Below are 25687 nucleotides of genomic sequence, written 5' to 3'. Positions count from 1 at the left end.
ACTGAGGATTTTACTGTTCATGTTTGCAGGCTTTCCGGATGTTTGCAGAAGTCTTTTACCACTACTCCATTAATCTTTTTTTTGCTGTTGGGTTTATGTAATATTATACATGATGCAGTTATTGCTTGTCATGTCTGTTGACCAATTAGACATGCACACAGTATACCTTACATTGTTGGCTTGCTTTTTTAATGACAACGGTAGTCCCTAGACACTAGACAGTAAATGTATATTGAGCTTCAAATATTGCTCAAGTAGAACTGTTATTGTATTTCATAGTGAATTGTGAATTTGACTCATTAAGATTCATGGCAGCCAATAGTCAGCCCGTGGACTGTCTGGGAGATATGTTGACAAGTGACAGATGACTAGTCTTCACATTGACTAGCGCTCACAGCAGGGATGCCATCATGGCACCGCCACATGATTATTGCAGAAAGTATTGGAATTGCTTTCAGTAAGATGGCTGATTCGCTGACAACAGTGGGAAACGATCGTGTCAACACTAATGACATTTCTTTGATTTCTTATGGCTTTTCTGATGACGAAAAGAAAATATCGAGGGGGAAAGTATTGAAACAGCAAATCGACACACATGATTGGATAGGGAGACCAGCCAACCCTGTTGGCTCCTTTTAATGACTGACCAGAATAAAAATGGAAGAATCTACTGTTCTTGGGACCAATTTTATTCTACCGTAGTATTAGCCTATAGGCCTACATATAATCTGTCAGTTCTTATTGAGAAATATGGATTACCCTGAAAACTCAAACTCATTCCTAATATGCTTGGTATTTGTTCCTGACCTGTGGTTGCTCAACAGCCAGATCTGACGTACATGTACAAGTTTGTTTATCACCCGACAAAAAGAGCATCTGTCTCACAGCGACGACCGCTTCAGCAGAACAACAAGCATTGTGTTGAAGAATAATCACACTCTCTTTTCGTTTTTATTTGAATCTCTGGAGAATTAATTATGGTGACGTTGGTTTTGCTCATTAATTCAGCTGTGATTAAACTCAACCAAATGCACAATGGTGAGTGGAGAGAGTGAGGGCAACGAGGAGTGACATGCGAGGGCAGAGTGCGAGGACAGCACAAGCATGAGAGATGGACCGATATACCTAACTTATGCTCCGCCGTACGACCAGAAATGGCAGCTCCATAAGCTGCTATTAGGGATGCTCCGATCCGGGTTTTTGGGACCGATAACAATCACCGATTTGTTTTTCTCATTATCGGCCAATACCGATATGTCCGATACCGATACTGATCTTGTGAAATGTTGCAAATTTTAATATTTCCAAAATTATTATGTCAAAACCAATGTCAAAACTGTTCCTGTGTATGTGGGGAGGAAGGGGAAAATGTTTAGGCCTGTCACAACAATGCAAAATTATGTTCTACTATATATCTGATTGACATTTATACCACTTAAATGTGTAAAAGATCAGTTTCTCCAGATTGGGTAAATTGCCGATCACAGATAGGGTAAATGCCGATTACCGATCAGAGTGAATATTGGCCGATCACCGATCGCTGGCCGATTATCGGAGCATCTCTAGCTGCTATTTCTGGTCCATGATGCCGTCATGAGACAGAGTATACAAAGACGGAAGAGAGAGAGAGACAGAGAGAGAGAGAGAGGGGGAGGCAGTCATCAAAATGCTAATGCTTCATGGGATATTTACCGCAGTGTTAATGTAGTTTAAAGCAGGTTCTTTGTCCTGCACCCCATCACCAGGGCACTGTTGAGCCCTAATAAATCAGCCATTAAAAGCTGATGTGACTGGAATAATACATACCGGTACGCAACATACGTAATCTGGGACTGTCGCTCAGCCACATTTGGAGCATTTATGAAGATGCTGCTCAATGACCCTCTAGGCCTAGCAGAGGACAGAAAGCCTAATGTGAAAAAGTGTCATTAGACATGTCACTCAACACAAGTGACAGCATGGGATGTCTAGGTCTGGTTTTATCCAGTGTATTTGCTGATGTGATTATTTTAAATAGCCCAAAATATGTTGTGGAAAGTTATTCAAGCCTGCTACTAATTTGTGGAAGAATAATAATTTCCCAAGCTACATATTCTGATAAAACATTTGTGTTATTATACCTATAGCTTGAGGTTGTCAATTGAAAATGGTATTTATTTTATTTGTTTGCGTGCATAACCGAAAGATTAAGGTCGTGACCCACAGTGGCCTAAATGGCATCTCTTTTAGAGATGGGGGTGAGTTCAGTCATGCAACAGAGACTTGGAGTAGAGTCTTCTTTGCCTGGTAAGGAGCCAGCTTAGGTGGTTCGGGCATCTGGTTGGGATGCCTCTTGAGCGTCTCCCTAGGGATGTCCTCGATGCACGTCCCACTGGGAGGAGACCCGGGGCAGACCAAGGCGCAGTTGGAGGAAAATAATTAACTCACTGGCCTTGGAATGTCCTTGAGATCCCCCAGGAGGAAGTTATTATATAATGTTGCTCTGGAGAGGGAAGTCTTGGAGCTCTCTGGTGTAGCTGTTGCCCCCGCGACCCGACTACGGATAAGCGGTTGAAGATGGATGGATAGATGAATGCGTGCATGATATGTTTTAGAGTAGACCCTCCCTTGTGTAAGCCTATGGGTGAATGAAAATTGCAATGGACAGAAACGTTAAAACCATCAACTCCATTGTCGTCTACAGAGGTATATTCACAAATGCAATGCCATTATACCATGCTGAAGTAACCATATCTGGCTCTTCTACTGATATGAAATGATTATAGTCTCATGAACCACATTTCAACAGAATTCCTCTTCTCTCTCTCTCTCTCTCTCTCTCTCTCTTTGTATTCGCAGAATAGATCGTGGTATTCTCCTCTGGAATGTGATGGGCAGGATTTGTAAGGTGCCTCGCTGAGAAAACGTCCAAGAAGCATACACATTCACCGTGAAGGTATGGCAAGTCAATCATCTTCAAAGGATGTTTTTGTACTGTAATCTTGTTTTTTTCCCCCCCGTCCTCAGAAATTGCTAGAGCCATGCGTAACCAGTGTTAAGCTCGCAGCATTGCCTTCCTCCACTAGTCAACATGTTATTACAGTGCGGTACACTGTGCACTGATCTAATACATCAACATAGAGGAAAAATACCTGACGGCAGAGACGGTCCTGTCTCATTGCATATCATGAATATGCTATGAGCAAGAGAGCCTAACATTAAACACACAATGAAGTCCCCCTCACCGCATCACACACATAATACACAACACAAATCCTGTGTCGAGAGGATTCTACATTATGATAATCAGACGACACTTCCCAACAATGCCTTCTTTGACCAGAAATGGCAGACCTATAACAACATGTCGCTTATTATTAGATCTGCTACGATATTCTTTTTTTGGCTTTCGTCTTTTTTCTTTTTATTGATAGAGGGATAGATGAAAGTAGGCTGACAGGAAATGGGGGAGGGTGACACGCAGTAAAGGCCGTCGGGATCGGGAGTCGAACCCGTGGCACACTGCCAGACTGGATTACCAACCAAGGTGCTGGTTTGCTACTGTCAGTCCATTAATGCAGCATGGTACGATCATAACGTTGGTAATATCGGCCCATGTCTCATGCATGTCTCATGCCATCCTCTCTCTCTTCTCTTATGTAAAACTCCCTGTGAATGTGCCGTTTCACGCGTTCCGTCTCCATGTTCCCGAAAGTGGTGGCCACGTTGAACATCGACAGATGAGTTTCCCTCATTTAATGAAGCGCATTCATGCAGACCATTTGCCGTTCTTCGTGTGCACTATAGGGGTGTTTATATGAAAACGATCTATAGGGTGGTGTTCATCCTCCGACGCGGAAGCTGCGGGAGGTCGCCGGCGCTCCGTTAATTTGTGCCATCAGTGACAAGAAGGGGTCTCTTTGTTCGGTCACCATGCTCTATGCACCAAAGCATGTTTTCTTTTCCATCCCTCATGCAAATTAGGTTTTCAGTGTAATCATGCAAACGCACAGCTGGCTTCCATTTCTCTATGTCTACAGTACATATACACTAGTAACACTACATTACTCCACCCCCCAATAGTCATTCTGTCCTTTCCCTTCAAACTCTACTGTACCTCTCTCTCTGGAGCGCACACACACACACACACACACACACACACACACACACACACACACACACACACACACACACACACACACACACACACACACACACACACACACACACTCTCACTCTTTGGTAGTTGCCGTGCTGGGTAAAACCGACCCCTCATCAAACTGTACTGCTCTCTCTGTGTGGCTGCATGGTCCCTCCATCTCTCTCTCTCAACCCCCTCCACTCCACTCCACTCCACTCCACTCCATCTCGGATGGAGTCGCTAGCCTCGATGCATCCCGCCGTGAGCCTGGATTCAATTCAATTAGGGAGATTGTTTGCCCTCCAGAGTCTACCAGAGGGCTCTGCAGATGACTACTGTAGGTAGTCTGCCTGCTGAGGATAACCTCCCACCCCCAATACGCACGCACACACACACAGTACACACACACAGACACAACCCTATTTTCATTTACCCCTTTACTTCCCACATCTAAGCCCCCCATAATTCCTCTACCTCTCTCTCCTCTGTTCTTCTACCGTCAGCACCTTAAGGGGGGGTGTGTGTGTGTGTGTGTGTGTGTGTGTGTGTGTGTGTGTGTGTGTGTGTGTGTGTGTGTGTGTGTGTGTGTGTGTGTGTGTGTGTGTGTGTGTGTGTGTGTGTGTGTGTGTGTGTGTGTGTGTGTGTGTGTGTGTGGCCGATGAATTGACTTTGTCTCATAACCTACAGTAGTGCAGCACATTGGGAGAGGTGAATTATTATACACTTTTATCACACTCTCTGGTTCCGCTCATACGGCAACACCTTGTATGACTGTCTCCTGGCGGCCGGGTTAAAGGACTGAGACAATTTGCAATCCCAGTCAGGGATCGTATTATAAACCCGCGTAGCGTTCCCAGTTGATGTGAATTACTTGGCCCTCTCGGGCCAATCATTGTTCAGCATGTGTCGTATGAAGAAAGGACAAGGAAAGCTGCTGACTCTGGTGATCGTCGTGTTCGCTGCAAGGTGAAAATAGAAATGTGCTCTCATTTGAATAACATTGAGAGCAGTGGGTGGTACAGTAGACGTGTGCTGTGTGCTGGCTTGTGCTTTTTCGGATTTGACGTGTAAGTCTTGCCACATACACGGAATATATAATAAAGACCTTTATCCTCCTGTTCTGCGTAGAAACATTCGAGTCTTCGAATTCGCAACCCGCTGTGAATTGGTACCGCTGCCACTGAGAAGTGGCACCTTGTACAATCAAAAGCTGTATCAGTGTTGAGGGATGTCAAATTAATTAATGGATGTAGATCGCTTCTGTGATAAAATGATCTTAATGGATCCTGACGTTGGAATTAAGATCTCCATTTGACGCACCTTCTCACTTGACGTGTGGTCACTTTGAATCAAGTCTGATCTATTGCAGCGAGGTGGGTCTTTAGGGAAGGTGAATAAGTAGGTGGAACTTTGGCCAGACGGGTTTGTTGTCATTGCATTGTCAGTGACAAGGTTAGGCAAAGGTTCCATGGGGATTCCTTGTCCACCAATTGAAGTCATGGTCATTGTTGTTGTTGAGCGACGGTCTGGAGGTTAATCTATCAATCAGAATCCCTTACTCAGTCCCCTTCAGTCCTCATTCCAGCCCGGTCGGAAAGTGAAAAAGCTTTCCTTTACACCCCTCCCAGAATGCTTTGCATACCCAACATGCGTTGCCCATAGCATCAGCAGTTCAAGGTCCGTTTGACCACAATGGCCAGTGATGACATTGGCCCTGCCAAGATCGGGTTCTGTTATGTTAGAGCTCCGTGCTTTGTTTTCACAGTCCCCCTATTCCGCCCGGCCCGCCTCCGAACGATGCAAAACGAGTCGTTTGAATGGAGAGGGGAGAAATCCATTTCGCCGATGTCAGCAGTGTTCTTGGATTTGAATTCCGCCCAGAGGTAGTTGACTTTGCAGGTCTTTGTTGGTATTTGGGCTAACCAAATGATAGGAAATGAAGCGATCAGGCTCCATAATATCAACCAAAAGACAAAGCCACTAATTGTATATTCTAAAAGCCATGACCACAGCACAGCACCAGTGCCAATAAATCTCTATCCTATACTATTGCTTGACAAAAACCAAATGTAGGCCTATTTACTTTCTGTGTAAATTGACATTAGTAATCTTGAAATGGTTAAAGGAACATTCTGGCATCAATACATGTAATTGTATATGCATAGCTTTGTACATAAACAGGCCAGTTAATGGCTTTATTTATTTATTTTTAGATTTAACTTCTGTTAACTTCTCCAAAGTCATTAAATCGTTACCAAACCTACCTGAATAATTGAGTCAATGTTGGGCCAAACATCATGCTGGAGTTTATAAGCCATGGATGTTTACTAACCTTAGCCTAATTTCATTCGTAAATCAATCTTCTCTCCGGGGTCTATTTTCGGCTAAACGGTTCCCATCAATCTGTGCTTTAAAAATGCATTGAAATACAAATAACGCAATTTAGTTTTTAAGATAATTCTTTGCATCACTCCTGCTTTTTTTTTGTGACAGTGAAAGATACAGGAAGGGCGAGAGAGAGTGTAAAAAGCTGGCAATGGCCTCGGGTCGGATTAGAACTTGGGTCAGCTGTGGGAAGGATGCCACACAAAACTATAACTTTTTACAAAATATAATGTTTAGCCTGTTTTATTAACTCTTTTTTTTGAGTCCCTGGAAAATAATTCTCCTACCGTGCTACTGTGCGCTATAGGGTTGTAGCTATCGATTATCTTAACTATTATTCTGATAATGATAATGCCATCTAGTCTTTTTCACTTCTGTTGTTCCACGAAGGAAACAGATTTTGGCTACTTGTGCCTGCCTTGTTTATTGTAGATTTCAAGTGGCTATCATCAATCATAGTTAAAAATCATAGCATTCCGTTCTGTTTGCTCCTCTTCTCCTAGGCAATGGTGCTTGTTCAGCGTGTGTGTGTGTGTGTGTGTGTGTGTGTGTGTGTGTGTGTGTGTGTGTGTGTGTGTGTGTGTGTGTGTGTGTGTGTGTGTGTGTGTGTGTGTGTGTGTGTGTGTGTGTGTGTGTGTGTGTGTGTTGTGTGTTGTGTGTACACCCAGCACAACCCCTCTGGCCTTGCTGTGTTGCTTGCCAGGCTATTACTGAAACGAGGCCTGCACCACTGTTCCTTAAGCCTAATATACGCTCCGACGGAGCAGACCTGTAAGCTCACAAAGCACTGCGTATACGACGCTGCGTGAGCTTGTAGGTCGGCTATTCTAGGCCTGCGACACCGACCGGCGTGCGGCTAACGTACGAATCGGGCTTTACCCATTTCCCGTTTTCTCATGTAAGCCCTGCCTCCTCTCATGCAGTATGCATGTCTTCAGTGCTCCCTGCCGTATAGTTGCCTCAGATTCGCCTCGGATATATCACCATACAAGCAGATTTTCATTTCTGCACCAATGCGTTTTTATAACCTGCTGCAAAACGGCAAACGGCATTTTCTCCCATGATCTCTAAAGGCACAATTTGACATGAGCTGAGCTGCATGTGTTCGTTTGTTCATCCATGAGCACATTCATGCTAATCAGTAGATCTGCTGTTTAGTTGTAGTCGAGGTGCTCGTCAGTGTTAACGTCTGCGTCGTTGCTAATCCTGTGTAGTGATGCGACAGTTAATCAAACTATTTTGGGGTAAGAAATATGTTAAATGTTTCCTCTAACCCATTCTGGGCGGGATCCCTTTTATGGTGTTTTTAGAGAGCTTGTAGATCTGCTATTTTTGAAAAATCATGAAAATGTGGCACAAATCTTTGAATATATATATATATAACGTTTTCAACTCAAATCTTTGCTTCTGTCCCTGGAGCAACATATTTTCAGATGGGGGTCGGCGGCCAATTTCATATAATTTCTGGGATCCTCCATGAAATAGTTTGAGAACCACTGGCACTGACATAGAAACATAGGTTTTTCAGAAAACTTAAGTTAGAAGACATTTCGTAGAATCGTCGTTGGGTATAAATGGGTTAAATATATAGCAGATCTACAAGCCTGAGCTTATAGATCTGCCATTTCCCCTATTTTTCTTGGACCCTATTAAACCCGTATTAAACAGGGCTTGTGGTTAATCAGACTAATCAGTTTAGTCGACTCATAAATAATATGAGTAGACTTGGAAATCATGAAAACGTGCCAATATTTCAAACCAATGGGTGATAGAAGTCCCTGTTGTCCATATTTGTGACCAGATTTGACTGAGAGCCTGCCATCGTGCAACCTCCAACTTTTCACCAGAGGAGAAAATCGACATGTAAATATGAAATAAATGTAGCTAGGTGTAATCCACAGAAGTGAACCTTTCAAGCCTGTTTTCTCAACTCGCTGTTTTCTGCAAGACATTACTCTATAAGCCATATCTCCAAAACTGGTGGGTCAAACTGAACAACCAATATGTCAAGTTGAAGCTATGATTCCCTGACGATTTTAACAGTCTATGGTTGAGCATTACTTTTTTTCTTTTTTGAAAATGTGCTATTTTTTTAATTGATTTGATTCATCGAAAAAGTAATTGCAACCCTGATCCTGTGTCCTGATTGGCTGCAAACGGTACATAACAAACGCTCTAGGAATTTGCTATTTTTATATGTGCACACACACACACACACACACACACACACACACACACACACACTGAGACGTTGTCACAGCACACCGCCTCCAAACGGACAACGCTCTGCAGGGGTGGGTTCTGCTCAGCTTGACCGGTCGTCCTACAGCCCACCTCCAACTGCGACATCCCCCCAAGTATGACCGACCGACAGGGAGGTGGGGAGGGTTATTCGTTGGTATAAAAAAAAGAAAATCGATTTAGATTAAGCTATCCCTGCATGGGGAGGACGGGACGGGACGGGACGGGGAGAAGGAGAGGTGTGGAAAAGAGACCTGTCACGTGCCCGACTGCTCTTCTGATACCCATGTTGACAGGTTGGGTATCTTAATAACACAACATCCACACAGCACAGCACTAGCTGTCTGACTTCTCATCGTCTTTGGCTATTTCTCTCTCCTTCTCTCTCTCTCTCTCTTCCCCCCTGTCTTCCTCTCTCCTCCCTCCCTCTCTCTCTCTCTCTCTCTCTCTCTCTCTCTGCCATTTATCCTAATGCAAATGAACAGGACGACTTGTTGATGGCGATTAGATTCTAGTGCCCGTCATACCGCTGGGGGCCGTGCTGATATCATCTGATATGACAGAGGAATCTCAAACCGCCATGGACCTCATTCTATCCACGCTGTTGTTATTCCAGCTCTTATAGGCGTTGGCCGAAGACATCTTGTAAACGGATAGGACTCGACAGTATAGTACGCGGAGCATGGGCAGTGATGTGACACTTCACACCATCATTTTGTGAACGCCATAACCCGTAGATGTAATTTCAACCATTCTTCCGAAACAAAATATTATAATGTCCAGCTGTGTGTGTGTGTGTGTGTGTGCGCACGCGTGTGCATGCGCCTGTGCATGCGCGTGTGCATGCGCGTGTGTGCGTGGGGCTCCTAATTAGCCATGTTTGATATGCACAGGCAGCAGGCTTTACCGGTGAGCCAAGATCTCTCAGGACATTAAGGGGAGAGGAGAGAGAGGAGAAGAAGAGATTACTGCTGGTCTTTTTATAGAGGATCGCTCCATCTTGTCTTTTTAGCTCACTCATTAGTCCCAATCCCCCCCCCCCCCATGCGCTCTCTCTCTCTGTGTGTGTGTGTGTGTGTCTCTCTCTCTCTCTCTCTCTTGGCAAGAGCTCTAGACGACATCCCAACACTTTGGCAAGAGGCCTGTGTTTCAGTCGATCAGTTAACCAAATATGCCATCAGTTAACCCACCCTTCCCATCGCCTGTACCACTACTTCAAAAATCACTTTAAAACTGAAAGTGAGTCAGAGGGGAATGATTAGAGCTCGTACGATATATCAGTGTGGCCAATATATCCACCATTATTCTTTTTATTATTTATTTTAAATAATTTCAGTATCAGCAATTATGTGGCATATACTGTATGTTTCTGCCACTTATACTGTAGAGACTTTAGTGGTTCCATCGAATAAAGTTCAGTTGTGCAAATCAACGGATATGTAGTCGGATGCTCTTGACAGTGGGTTAAGATAAGTTGATTAATTTACTGCCAGAGTTTTTGTCACCACGATGTTCCGTTCTTTAGTTATTGGTGGTTGAATATAGCTTGTTTTATTTTATTATTATTTTAAATCCTATAATATTAGACTAAACCGGCTTTTATTTAGATCACTTCATTTCTGGTTGTCCTCTTCTTCGGACGTCCTAGGATCACTCACAGGTTGTGCAAGATAGCCCTCTATCTTAACAATAAAACACCAAATGACGTATATGTGCACCAATGGCAGTCAATGAGTTCATTGTACTCAATGAGTTCATTGTAACGGTAATCGAATCGAATCAAACCGCTTGGTTTTTTCGTTGTTTTTATCGGTCAAAAATCTAAATCGGAATTGGGCCCAAAAAAGTATGGGGAATCAGTCCGGCTGTCGAAGATTACATTAATGTTACTGTGTTGGCAGCGGTGACTATGGAGACACTGCCCCCCCACCCCTCCACCCCCCTGCACCTGTGAATTCCCATGTGGAACTGGACGTGACAAGCAGCCGCACCCCACTGTAAGTAATCAGGAACTTGTCAGATTTGAAGGGTCCTCCGCCGAAACCGAAGGCCAGCTTCGCCTGCGGCCGTCCAAGATAAATTAGGACCCGTGTGGCTCAGAGCATTACTGTGGATGTCGAATATTTATGGTCGGCAGAAAGGCACCAAGGGGATCCCGTTAGTGCTCATCGTTCCTACTGTGCATTTGGCAGTGAAATGGTTGTTTTAACCCATTTTGGACTGAGGTCGATTAAAAAAAAGGCTTCTAAATCCTAACTTTTTTCTGAGAAACCCATGTTTCTATGTCAGCGGTGCTCAACCTTTTTCATGTCAAGGACCCCCAGAATTATCTCTATTGGGCCCCCATCTCAAAATATGTTGTTCCAGGGACCCGCCAGAAGTCAATATTTTAGTTAAGAATGTTCGCTATATTTAACCATTTGTGCCACATTTCAAAAATAGCAGACCTACAAGCTCGCTCGCTATGAGCTTGTAGATCTGCTATTTTTCAATAGCTAAATTATAACCTAATGTCTAAAACACCAAAAGGGGTTCCCGCCAAGAATGGGTTAAGTGAAGGGAAATAGAATCCCAACTGTGCAGGGCCGCTCCCAGCCTAACCCCAGCCCAGTTGCGTGGTGGAAAGCTTTCAAGGCGCGCGCGAGCGAGCCTCCCTCAGGATCTGGGATTACTCTGAATAGCAGAAGGATGCGAGCCGGGGTCGTGTTCCGTTTTCCCCACGCGGGTCAAAACTTCTTGATGTTGATTAATCCACTTGGCCGCCAAACGCTCTCTGCCGTAGCCGTCGTTCGGAAGGGGAAATTTCCGAGTCTCTAAAAGATACAGCTGGAGAAGATGATGGATTTGCAGCTGGTTTTCTGGAGCGAGACAGAATACTTCCCTCTTGTCATCATCAGCCCCCCCCCCCCCCATGTCTGCCCATGAGAGCCCTCAGGGTCCCATCGTGGGCGTCTGTCCTCCTTAACGACGGTGGCTTTAAACCCCGGACAGGGACGGAAATCTGTTTCCACCCGCCCTGGAATTTTATTATAAACCCCGTCCCAGCAATAAAGCCAGGAATTTACGACGTCGTTTTTAATTAGAAATAATGTCTTGTAGGGTCTAAGTGATGGATGGTTTAATCAATATATAGACTGTGGCTGGCCAGATGACGAACGTGGATATTGACAGCTTGCCGAGTAGCCTAACTTAACACTTTGTCTTTCAAAGAAATATGTTGTGTTTTCTTGAGGAAAGGGAACTGTTTCCTACCTCTTATGTAGTCCATGTCTCTCTCTCTCCCTCCCTTCATTTCATTCACTCGTCTCTGTCTTCCATTTTATTCTGACTTGATAACCTGTCGACTTTTCTCAACATTCAGCATTTTCTCCAGATTGCGTCAGCGTCCGCTGTCACACGCTGCATTTAGACAAATAATTATTTCTCCCCAGCGTTGTGTACTACTTTTGTTTTCAGTTTAAATAGAATAAACTGCTGAAGGTGGGTTTCAGTGAATGGGAACTGACAGGCTGGGGAAAGTTGAAATTCTCCAAAGGGCAGCGAATGATTTTCTATGTTGTTCATGAGAGAGAGGGAGAGAGAGAGGGAGAGGGAGAGAGCTAGAGATGAAGTATTTTCAAATAGAATAATTGAATAAGAATGTATGTACTCTGTGGATGATCTGTGTACAACACCAAAATGGATAAGAATGGAAATAAGTCCCTTGGCAACTGCAGTATTGTTCCATGACTGGCGAATGGTGACAGGGCTGCCGGTGCACGTTTGTGCATCAGATGATCATCCGCAGTTACTTTGCTTAATATTGTAATCACGATTATTAACTACTTAAACTCAATATGGTTGAACCATATTGCCCTCAGGGCTCTGTACTAGTGTATTGTATTATGTGAAGGCTTGTGACGCGTAATGAGCTTCCCGATTCGCTATTTCCAGCAAAAGCTTTCTCCAACAATAACGATGCTGCATGGGGTTTATCTTTGGTGGAAAATGATGGGTTTTCTTTTTTTTCTATTTTCTCAAATTGCTATAATGTTTGGTGCTCATTGCGCTTATCAGGACCATGCTGATATGGTTGCCGTCTACTAGATTATTATGTTTTTGCTCATTGTGCAGCATCGGACAACGTCTGGGCACAGTTTTATCTCCCAAACTCTCTTCATCAAACAGCCATTGTGCAGCATTGCACATTCCTGCTGTAAAAAAAAAATCAGACTTCTCAATGCACCCAACCATCCCAAATGGGCATGAAATGGGTCTACAGTACTCTGTATACAATGACACTTTCATTTGATACCACAGAGATTGCATCCTGATGATGTGTGTGGGGGGCTTTATAGGAGGAGTGGGCAGTTACTGAGCCCATCAGTGCAATGAACTACCTGCTTACTATCAATATTTGCATCCTTGCCTTCCGTGCTGTCTAATCCTTTTGAAGCAATCCCTACCTAAATCAATACACATTTCACTGAGAACATCAGAAAACAGGAATGGAAAACGAGAATAGCATGAATCAATCTCCCATATTATGTAATTGATGCGTGAGGTATTAAAAGAAATCTGTAACACAGAAATAATATATTTGAGATTCTAAGAAAAGAATAAAAAGTGTTGGTTTGAAGTTATATCACTGTAAAATGATGAGGCGTCTGATAATAATGGCTACACGGATTGGCCTACTTTGAGTAACAAAAGCTTGTGAGCAAATTGAGTGCATCATCTATTCCCTACCATCTCAAATTATTTTCAGTAAAGGGCACTCTTTTTTTTCGTTATCAAATGTTTTTTATTTTAAGACAAAAAACACAATAAGACACGTTAACATCATAAATGACTTAAAGAAAACAAAACACATATAAAACAACACATAACAGCAAAAGCAAGAAACACAAAAACAAACAATCCCACCCACCCCTCTCCCCCGAGACCAAAGATGCCACAAAATGTCATTACTCCTACTACTGTGCAATGGAAACAAAAAATAAATAAATAATGATAATAATAATAATAATAATGATTAAACCATGCCCTTAACCAAATCTGCAATACCAGACCAAATCTCAATGTTTTCCTCTTTTGCACCATGCAATCTTGCTGTAGACATTTCTAGATACATGATGTCTAGAAAGGTCAAAGCCCATTGGCGAAATGACAATGTATGAGGCGGTTTCCAGTGCGAAGCAACCATCTTCTTTGCGGCCGTTACGCCAGCAAAGAAGACACGAATACGGGTGTTATTTAATGGCAACTGGGATACATCATTTAGTAAAGGGCACTCTTGTCAAAATGAAAACCATTTATTGCAATGTGTTGTTTTTGGTGGTGTGGCTCTGCCTCGATTCTCCATAACAATCTATGCAAGCGTCAGACCCACTAAACTCTAAGCTCAGCCTCACAACTATGAAGCAGAGCCTAAATATACACATCTTAACCACTTAAACCCTCTAGTTTTACATGAAATGAAAGTTTTAAAATGGTGAAATAAAGGTTATATGCCATATATTATATTTTGTAAAACAGTCCTAAGTTGCAACTGTGCTTTTGTCCGTCTACACCAAATTACTTCTGCAAAGATAGTCGATCTACAGTACAATCTCGATCTGAGCTTATACATTCACAGAAGGAGAAGAGACTGGAGCAGCACGGACATTTAGAGCCTTTTATTAGGTGCTAAAGTATACAAAGACTTTACACTTTAGCAAAACGTTTTGACCTTGCGGTCTTCATCAGAGTCAAATGATTCTGATGAAGACTGCAAGGTCGAAACGTTAGTCGTTTTTGTATACTTTAGCACCTAATAAAAGGCTCTAAATGTCCGTGCTGCTCCAGTATCTTCTCCTTATGCAACTCATGTCCTTGTACCTGTGAAGCACCGGATCAGCCGTTTCAGGCTTGAGGCGCGTTGGTAGACTCCCTTTGTTCTTATACATTCACACTCACAATGAATGATATGATATGCTGGCATGGACAAGTCCTAAATGCTATTACTGGAGACTGGGTGGAGGTGGAGGACAAGCTGTCATTGTGGTAGTGGTCGAGATTATGTTGAGTACAATAAGAGTGAGCGACGGTCAGCTTAAATAAACAGCGTAGTTGTTTCATTAAGATCGTGAACATAATTGTGATTGGAGTGGAGGGCGTATGAGGAGCGTGGGACAGGATCCACTTCCCTCTGTGGCTGTCTGAACTACCACGATGCTCCCATTGTTGTAATGGGGAATGTGGTTAGCCACTAATATGTAGACCACCTACATAAACCAATCACTAATAGGCGTGCACACACACACACACACACACACACACACACACACACACACACACACACACACACACAGGCGCGTGGCCGTGCGCGCACACACATCTCTCAACATAGTATCCCCTCTGTTCCAAGACCCACCACAAGGTTCCTTTCTCATTGATTAGTGTTGCATTCACTGCCCCGGGCAGGTAGAAAGCCATAATAATGACTTTATGCTTTGTTTCCATGGCCTCTGGAATAGAATAACCATGAATGCCATTGCTATGAGGCCCTCCAGTCAATGGTTAACTGTTCTGCAACAATTCGGAGCATTCGGAATCTGTCACAACTGACCGCACTCTGGTTAGATCTCGACCTGGGTAACGTTTTCTTAGCCCCTGCCCTCCTTCCCTCGCCCCCCCCGACCCCGGTGCCCCCACCCATCCCGTCCTCTCCTTTTGCCGGCTTGTCCTCGCTTATCTGCCTCCTTTGTGCAAGCTAAGCCTGTAGATAAGCAGTATTGGGCCCGGGTTACTCATGTCAGTCTTGTTCATTCATCAGGATCCTCCAATTCCCGTCAGAAGCCTTTTTTCCCCGGGCAGCAGGTGGCCCGTGTCGCAACACGGAGGGCGCGGCCCGGCTCGCCAAAGCAAACACAGACATTTAGTCACCCGCCGCCGCTTTTGTACACAGAGTGTGTCGGTAATACCTCGCAACTGGATGCATACACACCACTAATCCATCAGACGGTGGAAAACATTCCGCTGTCAGGTACCATTGTTGAGATTAGCCGCAAAGTCCGGCATTATTCATCTGTTGTTTTTTCCCCTCCGTCTCTTATTGTTGACAGACTGACAGGTTGAATTTAAAGGATATAACTCTTACCGGGATGTTGAACAACGGTTATCCGGAACGACTGTAAGGTGTGCAGGTTTTAGCGTGTGGGTTGGTTACGCATTTTTGGGAGACATGTGTAGCTTCGGGGGTTTCACGGCAGCTTTCTCTAAATCCTGTCCCAGTTGTTGGAAGTACATGATACAGTATTATGGGAGATGGGGGACGGGGGACGGAGGGGGTTGTCTTACCTGGGGAAGGAGTAGTAACAAACCTGAGCAAGACTAATGCCTTGAGACCCTGGCTGGTCCTGTTCACAAGAACAGGGTCACAGCCATACATGATCTCTGTACCTGGCGGTTAATTAGGAATTAGAACATGGCATGACCCTGAAGGATGTTCTCCACGGCTTGAATAATGAACACCTGGAAATGTGTGAGAGAGAAAGACGAGAGCGAGAGAAAATAAAGATATGTTTAGCCAGAACACGAGTCATCCTAATAAGACTTTGAGCTCATGTGGCCTTTATAATTAAACACCAGACCAGATTCCTTTTGTCAGTTTTTATCCGTGTAATTATTCATATATCAGATGGCTTTTGAATCTACAAGAGTACCGTGAAGAGAGGAGGTGTAAGCATTTCTCTTTGATTTGATTCCTATCTTGGCATCCATCGACTATAATAGATAATGTGAATTCACTGAAACAGACGGAGCTTTGGTTTGATGTGATGCAATCCAATGCAAGGCAAGTCTAATTCAGATTACATTCGATATTATCAAACAAAATGTATTTGTAATTTTGTATCCAAATCATTTTAAATGCAGTCATTTGGGATTTTTTTTTATAGCTGTCAGTTGTAGTGTAGATGTAAAAAAAAAAGAACTAACCCTCATTTTATTTAGTCTTTTGAACAGTCAAAGAAAGGGGTAGGAGACTAGGAGCGCACACCAATAGTGGGGAGGTAGTTCTTTTGAACAGTCAACACAGCAACCATTACATTTGAGAGGATATGTGATGTCTTTGTGGTCGGGTGGAAACCTTGTACGTTCAAAACTGGAAATATCATTATTTGTTCATTAATACTTTTCATTAAACCAATGAAAATATTAAGAGCTTTAATACTTTCATTGGTTTAGTAGTAGTAGTAGAAGATGTACAAGCTCACGACGCAACATGTGAGCTCGTAGAGCGGCTATATTTGGTACTTTTGCGCTACCACTGTTGTACAACAAGGTAGAAAAGGTAAAAATAAATAACGGCAAAAGAAATAACGGCATAAAAATGTTGAAATGTGTTATTTGGCTGACAGCAACGATCTGAGGAAATGCATGAGAAATGTGAGGCATAAACAAAGCTGTCCAGGCAGACGACTAACCTGCATGTTTGCTAGACGTAGACCGTTTGCTCTCTACATCCTATAACCTGGAGGGACGTTTGACCTGCAATTCACTAGTCCATTATAAGGCCAACCGGCCGACCAATGCTGTAACTTCATCACTCACTCACTCAGTCAGTCAGTCAGTCAAAGACATGTCGGTTCAATAGTGCTGCTTCAGCCAAAATATACTCCCATTATTTATTTTGGGCCATATCCTTCCTTCCCTCATTTGCAAGTTATTGTGGTTTATGCGGATTTCATCTTTTAATTAATGAATTCATTGTCAGGGTTTTTTTTCGCCTGACAGTGGCGAGATATTGTTCTGGTGGTTTGACACTGCGTACCTCTGAGTCTGGACTGGATTACGGTATGCAGGTTATTTTATTTTCCAGCCTGCAATATCATAAACATTTTGGCCCAATGCCCTGATTTGAATCAATCCGTTGTTAGACTTCCTCCCCCCAGGGATTGGGTGTGATAGAGCAGCTCGCGAGGCTACAATATATTATTATATTTCCGACTGCACTTGCAGGTCACAGTGCGGTGCAGAAGATGGTGTTTTTCCTCCTGTGTGTGCTAACGCTCCGGTACACACAGTCCCTAGATGCAGTCTGGCAGGCCCAGTGAATCATCTTCCCGTCACAGGTGCAGGAAATACAACAGCGGGATTGGCAGTCCAAAGGTGGCATCTGGCCTATTGCAGAGCGAGAAAATTATTTCTTTTTCATGCAAGACAGGGAAAAAAATGTATCAATTTCCCTGGTAAAGAACTGACACTGTAGATGACATATAAATATTTGTGAGAGGAATGTAAACGCACGCTCAGTCAGTCAGAAGCAGGCTTCTTGCATGCGTCAGGGACCAGGTTATTTGCTTGTTTGTTTTCTTTGTCTGTGTGTGCTTGCCTGCGTCTATTCTGGCTAGTGGCTGCGAGTCTATCCCTTCTTGTCTCTTGTGCACAGCGCACTGAAAACCATTCATCTGGGCTTGTGTGAGGAGATTGTTGCGAGGGCAGCTGATCAAAGGAAGACTCCTCAGGGCCAATGAAGTCTCGGCGCGAGCAGCAGATGTTTCCCCATCTCTGTTAGCGCCTCAGTTAGAGCTATCCTTATTTAACCAGTTTCTGCTAATGGCCCTCTCCACTGTTGGATACACCGGATCATTTTTCCGCACTCTTTTGTGTGCTTGAACACGGGAAAGGGCCAGGGATATCTTGTTCCTCTGCATTGCTCTCTCATTGTGCTCCTCTGCTGATTTTTGGCCGACAAAACCCTATTCACAGTAATTGGGTGTGAGTGAAACACTTGTGCTTTGCCTATTGTCTCTTTCGGCATATCCCCACATTCAGGACAGAAGCTAAGCAAGCCAAGACAGAGGGCATGAAGAGCGGAGAGAAATGAGTTGGAAAGGAAAGCAAGGAGAAATGAAAAAAGATCAAGAGGGAGAGAGAGGATGTGTGGGTAACTAGTAGAGAGGAGCATAACAACAGCAATGGAAGCTGAAGAAAGGAGCTGTGTGTCTAAAGTTGGGGAGTACTTGAAGCATTTTCTTCTTTTCCTTTTAAAGCAAGTGAGATTTGGAAAGAGATGGCTTGAGAGAACATGATGGAGGGTCAAGAGAATAATGAGGTGTACGTGAGCGAGAGGAGGTACAATAGTATGATCGAGCGAGGGGTAAACTTTCGTTTCTCAAACCTTAACAAGTCCAGTTGGCATCGCAACACATCCTCAGCTCGTAGATGTGCCATTTCTATTTTTGAAAGAAGAAAAATAAATCGTGTAACCCATAAAACGGGTCTGCGACATCATGTGGTATAAAATGGTATAAACGTTGCACACACAGCAACATTCACTGTTGATTTCACTCTTGAGTAAAGAAATTGACCCTTATATACAGTACTCCCAGAGTTACAGCACAGGGGACTGATTGAGAGATTCAGAGGCCTAATTGTGCCACACCATCTGCCCGTGTCAGGGAACATGCCAGCCATGTGAGCCCTTCCAACAGGCTCTCTGTAAAGCATATGCATGTGTGTGGATGTGTGTCCCTGTGTGTTTAGGCTTTTCACACTCTTGTTTGTTATTTTGCCAGTACCTTTTGGTGTAGTATGAAGTCAGATCTCGCTTTAACGAAAGGACTACACGGTACTTGAAGCATTATTTTACTGTTTCACTTCCCCTTCAGTCGGCTGGCAAACAAACCTGGATCGCAAACGAAAATACAAAAGGATACAGATGCAGTGGTGCATATTGAATTATAGATGAGATTCAGTAGATTGCGACAGCTATTCAAAGACTTGTCCTGTCAGTGAGTGTGTCCTAAATGAAAGTGCAGTCACCACAATATGCCAACTGCGTGGTACAGCGAGCAGATATAGAATGGTTCTCAGTTGAACGGTCAAAGCCAGGAACGTGCACACATAGGCATCAAAGGGGGCTTCAGCCCCTGCCCTTTTACCCGTCTGTAAAACAAGTGCCCTCTCCAGACCACGGATGCAGCATTTACTACATGGTGAAAGAAATGCAAATGCCACACTCTTTTCCATGCCATGTCGGAAGGCAGCATTCAGGAGAATAGCTTTTTTTCCCGAAGTCTCCTGAACGTGAACCCAGTATTTTGCGTTGAACAAATTTGTTTAGAAATCCAGGTCGTACACCGCATCTCCACTAGCTAAAGAGTGCTGGGTTGCGCCCCGAAAATAGCTGATCTACAAGCTCTCAACGTGTCGCACTGCAACGCGTTGTGAGCTTGTAGATCTGCTATTTTAGCTATTTTTGTCCAAAAGTGCCTTCTTAACAGGATTTCAGCCCCTGCCCCTCTAACACTCTGTGCACATCCCTGCAGGTCAAAGCCAATCAATTTATCTACTGTATGTCCCCACTATAGAGATCCCATAAAAATAAACTATTGCTATGGTTAGTTAATCATTGTTTGACAGTCTTTATCATAACATTCTTCAGAAAATATTAGCGTTGGCCCTTTTTTCTAGAGCCTGGTCAATATTTTTGTTTTTCTGATATTTAAACCCATGGCATCCCTATTCTGGGCATGAGTTATTTTGTTGTGGGCCCATGTTGTGGGCTCATCTTATTTTTTTATTTTTTTAATAAAATAACATTCTGGTTGTTTTCATGAAGTGTTGCATCGAACATGATTTGTTACGATTCAAAATGTTGATCTCCAACCTGCATAAGACCTCTGTGACACATTATCAGCGCAACATGCCAACAATATCAAACAGCCTTCCCAGACTCTGGAGGCAGTCCAGAGTTGCGGTAGCCAGGCTAGTAAATAGTTATTATAGTCCACGGTGCGTTTATGTGACTTGTATTCGGTTGTTGCTCTATTAGAGGCAAGCCTCTTGTCGCCACTAGTCCAACTCCATAGCTGATATGTATTAACCCTTGGCCTTAAACCTACATTTGATCTCTAATACATCTGACAGGGAGGAGGACAGATGACTCCAACAGCATGCTGTGCGACCACACTCCCAATACATATGCATGAATAGTCTTCTATGTCCATCTGCTCTGAGTCGGACCACACATCGAGTGGGGAATAAAGCTGCGTAAGGTGGTCTTGTAGGAGAATGTTCGAGTCCGATCATCTTTCCAAACAAAAGAATAGGAGAACTACAACGGTTATCATACACTCATGGATTGATAAATATTCAGTGACTTACTAATTTAACCACTTAACCACCCTATATACTTCATTGACTGGGGCTATACCCAGTGGTCTGTACTTGGCACCCTTTTTTTACCCTCCACATTAAATCTATTCATTGAAAATTGCCCATCTACAAGCTCACAACATGTTTCTCAATATGAGATTGTAGATCTGCTATTCTTTGCGGAATGTTCATCTATTTTCGCCCAATGTTCGCCTATGACGCCCAGAATAGGGACACTTCATATGTGTCCCTATGTGGTTCATATGGCTCAATACACTCACTTTATTTTGCCTACAGTCTCCTTAACAACAGGGCTGAGTGTTTACAATCACGGCGTGGTGGTGACAAATTCAGCAAAACAACTAATAGGTCATCAGACAATCACAATCAAAGGGTGACCCCTCTCACCCTCTCTCAATGCAAGTGCCCTTGAGCAAGGCACGTGACACCCGACTGCTCCTGTGGAACTGTATATGAGACTGTGCTTGTACTGGGAAGCTCCCAGGAGTGCATGTGTGTAACTGTATGCGTGTGAAGCAGGGCATTGCTATAAAAGAGAACCCACTCTCAGTCTCGGCAAACCTACCCTTGATAAATAAAGGTAAAAAAAAAGTACCATCAGTCCATCACAACTCGGCACAATGCAGAAAAGAGACAGAAATAATAGGTTTCAGTCATCAATTTAAAAAGGTATCAGGTGTTATTAATATCTTTACTTAAAAGTTTATAGAGCTTATCTGACATTGGACACTGTTTATCTGTGAGAACACAGGGTTTGTGTGTGATGTACTAAGACATGTAACGTACCAAAACAAAACTGATTAAGAGCATCACATGCCTGTACTGCAGGGGTAGGCAACCTTAGGCACCAGTGCCAACATTGGCACAAAGGAGGGTGATCACTGGCACACTGGCAAGTGTGTGAGAGAGTATTTTTGGTTTTAAATAAACTTTTAAAAAAAATGCAGTCAAATAAATGAAGTCCCTCACATTAGTGTGTAAATTACATCCTGCATTCTACATTCATTAAAACTGAACTCTGCCCTGAGTCTAAAAAAAACTGGTTGCAGACCCCTGCTGTACTGAATAGTGAATTTTCTGAGATTTTCCAGCAGCTCTATCTTTAAAATCCAAGTGAACTCTGTTGTTTGCAGCGAAAGAATATTTAACAGCCTTATTCATTGAGTTATCAAGCCACAATATCCGCGGCTTGCGAATTTACATGAAATCCTCGTAAATGTCTAACAGCCTTCCAAGGCACTAAACAAGGCAATAAAGTAATGCATTGTTAATTTATTTGCCAGACTAGTGACTTCACTGGTGTCAATCCCGAAGATGAATTTTAGAATATGAAGGCTTGAGCGGTTGTTGCTTATTATCATACATAAGGGATATATCCTTTACAAAGTCAAGCTTTGAGTGTAACAACATACGGTATACAACAAAATATCCTACCCATTAGACAAAGCTGGAGCTTGTCTGTGCTGCTCAGAGTCAGCACTTCACACATTAGTATTACATAAAGTACTTCAGAGTTCAGAATATTATCTCCAATATCCCCAAAAAGCTTGTTTATATTTAGTGCTTCTCTCTCTCTCTCTCTCTCTCTCTCTCTCTCTCTCTCTCTCTCTCTCTCTCTCTCTCTCTCTCTCCTCTCTTCTGATTTGGCCTCCTCCTCTGATGAGGAACATTGGCATCCGTCTCATATTCTGCATACTCATATCCCCAAGTCCCTCTCATAATTATTATTCAGTAGATGCATTACTTGGCACAAAGACAAAGTTTTGCATAATTTATGCAAGACCGTCATCAATTTTTGAATAACGACCTCTGCAGTTTCGTGTGCTTTTAGCTAAATAGACTCACTCTGGCCTTGAACATAAACCACAAGAATAAAATGTTATTTATACATTTACCTAAACTTTGAACCAATAGCTCAAGTTATATATTTCAGATGTATAATGTCCAAGTCAAATAAAATGACTCAGATTTTAATTCTAAGCACCCACTATTTGAAATAGGGCTTAATGGTTAATTCATATTTTATTTTGTTAGTTTGGTTGCAAGAAGTGTAGTGGAGTGCATTTCTATATATGAAATGTTGTCATGTGCTTACAAAAATAAATACAAATAAAAATACTTATTACAGTACCCAAGTAAATGCACATATTCTCCAGCACTGCTTGAAGGTATAGCTGCATTATTTTCACATAACAGAGTGGGATATGGAGCAGGAGTATTAAGGAACAATGTAGTTCCCGTGAGACTTTACCCCAGGGCTCCCTCTCAGGAGCTCGGGGGCTGCTTTCTGTGCAGTGCTCAAAGCAAGAGGTCCGCTGAGAGAAATGGGAGGGCCGTCTGTGTTAGTTTTCCACATCCCTGTGATGATGCACAGCCCTATATTTATAAGATCCTTAATGAAGAAGAGGGACAACGTAAATAGTATCTCGTTATTATGTGCCACTTCTAAGGCAGCTGTGTGGTCCATATTATTTTCCATTCCCCTCCCCGTAATCTAAGACATAAACATTTTTTGTCCCTCTCCCTTTCTCCCATTGTATCGTTGGTTAGGATATCAACTGTGTGCGGTTGGCAGGCCATTGCAATATTGTTATGTTGCCAAAAAACCCAGGGATGGGTATTCAGGTGTAACCTTTTCTGGCCTCTGTCTGTCTACAAATGCGGAAACTAAGAAATGTCGGCTATGCTGTAGTACTTCTAGTGGAGATTCAGTGGAGAGAAAAATCCCCCGCACTCCGCTAGTAAATGACTATAGGCTGACTGATGTGCTTTCAGACCCTTTGTTTGACCTTTACTGTCTGCAGTTCCAGTTACTTTATAACAAAAGACATGCCCTTTTCTTTTCCATTATTTAACCCGGGACGTGATATTCTTATAAAGCTTGCCAAAGCCATATTTCAATCTCCCTAACATATTATATCTTGATTACATTAGTGTAATGGAATGGAACATTTTTCCGTATGGTGGCTGTTTTTAATCTATTTCTACAATTATGATTTGATTCCTTGTTCTGGAGCCCTTGAACGAAGACAAGCATTCCTTTTAATTTGTTGAGCCACATTTTTTGTCTGACATTTGTTGCATAAACCAAAGAGATTCTCAGATAAATCTTCAAATCTGCTGCTTTATTACATCTGCCTGACTAATGCATTAATCGTACAGAAAATATTTACCACACTGCTTTTTTTTCTTTTTTTAGACAAATTTCAAGCAGTGCTTGTACCAGTTATTTGGGGGCAGCAAATTTAGATTTAGTAGTTTAATACATTTTTTTTAGTTTTAGTCACCTGGAATGTCTTAGTGTTAGTCTAATTTTAGGCGACTAAATATCATACGATTTTAGTCGACTAAATGTACAGTTGATTTAGTCGAACAACATGTATTTTGGCAGTGTGTTGTGTGAGCTTGTAGATCTGCTATTTTCAGCATGCAACTAATTGTAAAATGACTTATAGTGGATCTCTTGTCCACTAGTCCCTTCCTAACATTTTAGTCTAGTTTTTATTTGTTGATGAAATTGTCAATATATTTAGTCCTAGTTTTAGTCATCATAGCTTAGTTTTCATTTAGTTTCCATTTAGTTTTCGTCAGTGGAAAAAAGGTAGTCGACGAACATTTTTTGTCTTAGTTTTAGTCGACGAAATCAACACTTCTTGCAATACCTTGCAGGTGGAGAACAGCTGATATACAGCGTTGTTCACATGCAGATGGAGCTCCTTTTTTTCTTTTTCTTTTTAAAGATATTTTTTGCGGCTTACGCCTTTTTTATTGTTTTTTTTTTTGAAGGGACAGACAGTAGGCTGACAGGAAACGGGAGAGAGATGGGGGAAGACATGCAGTAAAGGCCGTGTCGGGCTCGGGAGTCGAACCCGCGGCACACTGCGACTGGATTACCAGTCGGGTACCCAGACGGGTACTCTTAAGAGTGCTATCACTTTTCTCTTCATGCATGGCAAACGTTTCCATTTAAACCTGCTGTTTCTAACTGTGGAACACAATCAATAACTCCAGCAGAGAGAGTTGGTAACCACCGTTGAGATGAGGAAAGAAAATTATGTTCAGTTTGATATAAAAAGGAAGTTATCATACCATACCGTGAAGCTGTTGAAAGGGTTTATATTTGACCTGTAAAGTTGTTTTGCTTCCTTTTCTTGGAGACAAAACCTTTGTTTGAACTGAAACTTAAGTAGGCCTATCTCCAGGGTGTGGAGAGTTACCGTTTGGAACGACAACTCTGTATAACTTAAGGGGTGTGCCAATGACTTATGTTTTTTTGCCCAACTTTTCAACATTTTATCCAGGACAACAGATCAATACGTTACACTTGGTTAGAGGCCCCTGGTGATATATTACTCGCCCCTGACACGTGCCGTTGCCAGGACTTTCTTCCCTTTTTTTCTTTCCCCCCAGGCAGATGAATTCATAAGCTCTTGTGGTGAAATGTATCGCACTTCCAAACCTCACCTCCCAATGCGGAGGCGGGGTTGAATACATACATATTAACAGTGAATAATGTTTGGTCTGGGAGGGAGTCCTCTGACATCTCACTGAGTCCATGCCATCCATTATTGTGTTGTCAGATTTGAGCCTAACCATCTATTACAGTCCATAATACGCTGATGCCAGGACAGTGATGTAGGACCCTGCATACCCAACCACATTTCTCATTGAGCTTCACATCAAGATAAAAGGATGTGGCCCCAGTTCTGCATCTACTACTACTAGAACTACACCCAAGCAGCTCTGCTTAAATGTTTACGGTGAACCTACAAACAAACCTTGTAGATTATGGCATAA

The sequence above is a fragment of the Protomyctophum parallelum genome (assembly GCF_964188405.1).
Source record: "Protomyctophum parallelum genome assembly, chromosome: 18".
NCBI lineage: Eukaryota > Metazoa > Chordata > Actinopteri > Myctophiformes > Myctophidae > Protomyctophum > Protomyctophum parallelum.
This window is presented reverse-complemented; position numbering follows the sequence as displayed.